General features: G+C 40.0%; 1 non-coding gene across 1 annotated transcript; it reads right to left on the bottom strand.

Moving 5' to 3' along the window:
* Nucleotides 1-1627: 1627 nt before the first annotated feature.
* On the bottom strand, nt 1628-1700 carry Trnav-cac. Its single transcript has one exon. It is a non-coding gene; the product is annotated as a tRNA-Val (tRNA).
* Between the last annotated feature and the right edge of the window lie 2696 nt (nt 1701-4396).

Raw genomic sequence — 4396 nt, 5'->3', positions numbered from 1 at the left:
AATGGCACTTCTATATAAATCCTCCCTTCTCTCTGTGAAGATTACTGATTAGTCTGTACCAGAATCCAATTAGCTTTCCCTCTTCGCATTTAACTTTTTTAATGCAATCATGTTAATGTGAATTTTAATAGTGATTTATGGTAATTGCATTGCTTTACCTTCTTATGTAGTGAGGTACCTTCTTTCTGAGGTCAAAGTGCAGTGAGAGCTGCCTTATCCGTAATTTTCATTCTTTTCCATTTCCTATTGTAATATTTTTGTGATATTGTTAATCCTCTGCTTTTAATCATATTTAATTGCACCCCATTCTCAGGCTGACTAACTGCACTTTTAATGTCAGTCTTCACAAAGCACATGTTTCCTGGAAAGACTGTTCTTTATTAGTTAGGAAGGACAGGAAATGTTCATGTCAGCGCTCTGAGAAACAGCCTCCTAAGGCCAGAGAGAGAGAGAGAGAGAGAGAGAGAGAGAGAGGGTTCACACCAAGTTATGTAACCCAGAAACTTCATCAAATGTTTGGGGCAGGCCAGGGGGACAGTATCAGCTCAAAAACAGCTTGGGCTTTTCTAACAGGATGAAAAAGGCATGATAAGCAGATGTGATTAAATATTTTTTCTGCCCTGGAATTTGTTATGAACCCTGACATTTGTGTTACTAATACATTGCTTCCATAATCTGCACAGATAAGTACTAAATAATTACCAGAAAAATAATGTTGTAGTGTGGGAAATGGCACTGTCCCACTCTTTAGGAGCCAACAGGCATTCCCAAATGGTTACCAGACGAGTGAAGCAGTAGTAATAGTCTTGGGGAGAGGAAGCGTCTTGGAGCTCTGAGAATGTAAGGCAGTTGTTATTGTTGAGGTTGAGAGTACATGTTCTGGGTCCTGACTGCCTAGGTTCAAATCCTATGTCCACTGCTTTCTAGATGTACGACCTTGGGCAAATTACTCAATTTCTCTGTGCCTTGATCTTTGCTCCTATAAAATTGAGAAATAATAACATCTACCTCAGGATTGTTGTCATGTGACAACTCAGTTGAAATGAGTTAATTAATAGAAATACTTAATCCAGTGCCTTACATACTCTTATTAGTTGTTAGTGTTATTACTGAGATTTTTCTAAATGATAGATCTGTGCTATCCAATATGGTGGCCTTAGGCACCTGAAGTCATTAAGCAATCCAAGTGTGGCTCATGTGACAGAATAATTGAATTTTAAGATTTATTTAATTCTAAATAATTTTAATTAAAAATAATACTTGGTTCAGTTATTGCAATAACTTCAAATATGTTTGGAACCATTTGGGAATGTGAATTAACTTTTTCAGTTGTAAATTTTATAAAATCTAAATACAGATGAAGTATTTCTCTTTTTTTCTTTCCTTCTTTCTTTTTTTGTACTGTAGATTAAACCCAGGGGCATGTAACCATTTAGCCACATCCCTGGCCCTTTTTATTTATTTTTAATTTCAAGACAGGGTCTCTCTAAGTTGCTTAGGGCCTCGCTAAGTTGCTGAGGCTGGTCTTGAACTTGCTATCCTTGAGCCTTAGCCTCCCAATTCTCAATTCTCTGGGATTAGACCAGTGCATCAGATCAAGTATTCTTTTTTTTTTTCCCCCTGATGGTGGTGATACTGGGGATTGAACCCAGGGCCTCGTGCATGTGAGGCAAGCACTCTACCAACTGAGCTATATCCCCAGCCCCCCAGATGGAATATTCTGATAAAAATTTAGCATCCAATTTTTGAAAATAGAGTACTAGAAAAATAGGACTACAAAAGTAACTCATTTATTTTATATTGACCAAATGTTAAAATAGTCTTAGTTTGGATATATTTGGCTAAATAAAGTATGTTAACTTATTTCCCCCTGTTTCTTTTAAATTTTTTTAATGTGGCTACTAGAAAATTTAAAACTAGATATGTGGCTCATATCATATTGGACAGCACTGGGCTAGACTATGAGGGACTTGATTTATTGTATTAAAATTTTCCCAAGGGTAATGGAAAGTAACTGGGGAAGAAACAGAATCTGATTTGCATATTGTATGTTACATATTGACATACCAGAAAATTTATGTTGGCAGCTATGTGAGAAATGGATTTGAGGGGAAATAGACCAGAGTTCGGCAGATTAAGGAGTTGCAGAAAAATCATGGTCTGATTTGTGGATGGCTGTATGCTTAAAGGATGCAGAGTCCCTCAGTAAGACAAGGTAAGGGGATTCACGTTGACTCTTGGTCGTGTGGCTTGGAGAACTCTAGATTTCTTAAGGAGGAGTCTAGAATATGAGGAGCAGAGCAAGTCAAGTGTTGCATCAGTCAGCTTTGCATCACTATTATGAAATATCTGAGACAATATACTCATGAAGAAAAGAAAAGATCACTGTTTTCGGAGGTTCAAATTCAATATTGGGAGACCCCATCTGTTTGGGACTGGTGAGGATGGCACATCATGGCAGCAGGGCACGTCAGAGTGAGTTCAATCATCATAAGCCAGGAAGGGGGGGGCATGGGGAGAAGAGATGGGGGTCCTCACAATCCCATAATTCCCTTCAGGGGCATTCCCCAATGTCAAACCAAATCCCTTTAACAAAATCACCCTTCATTCATTCAACTCAGTTGATTAGATGACAGAGGATCCCACAGGAAAATATTGCTTTTAGGAAAAATTGGCTGTTTTTTCTTCCCTAGATCTGTTACTCAATTAAGAAATGCTAAATGAAGGCTAGATACAGTCTGTGTTCATTTCACAACAACAGACACATCCCAATACTGTCACCATCACCTAGTGAACATAGTTAAGAGTCCTACTCATGTTGTGTTCTGAGGGCTTCCAGAATTCAAAGGGATTATTCTTCAGATGAGGATGAAAGAGATTTCCCCTCCTTTGGACACGTTCCTCCTTCAGGAAGCAGGAAAGTTCCTCAGAAAAGACACAGGCTTTGCCTTCAGACACACCTGAGCCTAGATCCTATCTCTAAGTCCTGGCACGGGAAAGACTCACAATCAATATTTGTAGAACAGATGAAGTTTGCTTAACCCCCCTGAGCCTCAGTTTCCTGATCTGTATAATGAGGCGATTGTTTCCACTGATAAAAGTTACACAGATGCATAACCTTGTACATAAAGCATCTGACACTGCATTGTTACTCAACAAATAGTACCATGTATGATTACATCTGGAATAAAATAAAACCAGAAGGTGAAACTACTTGTGGCTCATTTACTGTACATGGCAGGTCTTGTCTTCAGACTACTGTTTTGTGTACTTCCAGGTCACTGGGGACATGGATGGCACGAGTCTCCTAAATCTTGAGGTGATCCTAAACCCCAAACTTGAGTTGCAAATGCTCACTTTCAGCCTTCTCCTTGCTGTGTCTCTAGACAGGACTGTGTTACCACTAACAATGTGGCCTTTGTTCATTGTCTTCTTTTCCTAGTCCTCTTTCCTCTCCTTCATGTCTCTGGGGAAGAAATCTTAGAAACTCAACACTTTAAAAAGAGAGAACAGGCGGGCTCTGAGCCAGCACAAAGGCCTTGGATTCCCACATAACTGATTAACTGACCTCGGCTGTTCTTCAAATGGCAGCTGACGATTATGTATTAGCTGAAAAAAAAAAGTTACCCTTTCACCTGCCCTCCTTCTGCTTTGAGTATCTAGTGGCCCTTTCCAAGTTTGGCTGTTTATCACAGTTTAAATAAATATTTATGTATAAAGTACAAAAAGCAGGCCAATCGCTCCTGTCTTCTAAGAACAATGCAACTGTTCTCAAATATTCTGCAAGAAATGTACACACTTTTACCCACTGGGAAGCAAAGAGGACACTGAAGAACCATTAGAGACTAGGGAGGAGACTGTGTCATGACACTGGTGGCTAAGAGACGAAGAGCTTGCCCAGATGACACTCAGTGACAATGTGCCCGGAGAAACAAGGCCTTGAACTTTTCATCCATCACACCAGCCTTTGAAAAGTGGCTCCACTGTATCTTCCCATGTCTGATCCCACTGGAAGACAGGGTCCTTCCCCTAAGGGCCTTATGCATTTGCCAAGAGGGACAGAACACACCCTTAAATTAATAGAAATCACTAACTACTTCACTGCACGATATTGACTGTAAGTGGACAAGAGTTTCCAGGAAGGGGAACCAATGGGACTGGATGATGCTGAGAAGGAGAGAGACCTTAAACGACACAGTGAAGGATGAGTGGGATTTCGGTAAAAAAGGGAATGAAGGAAAGTGATAACGTGTTTGGGTGTGAGTGAACATGTATGTGAGCAACTGAGTATGTGTGTTTAGAAGGATCCAAAGGCCAGGAGGTGCTGATAATTAACACAAAGCCCATTCACTCAAGATCTTCAACCCCACATTGTGATTCCCATAATCTTCTGCTC

The sequence above is a fragment of the Marmota marmota genome, unplaced genomic scaffold (genome assembly GCF_001458135.2).
Source record: "Marmota marmota marmota unplaced genomic scaffold, marMar, whole genome shotgun sequence".
Classification (NCBI taxonomy): Eukaryota; Metazoa; Chordata; class Mammalia; order Rodentia; family Sciuridae; genus Marmota; species Marmota marmota.
The sequence above is the reverse complement of the archived record's forward strand: the minus strand, read 5'-3'. Positions and strand labels throughout refer to the sequence as shown.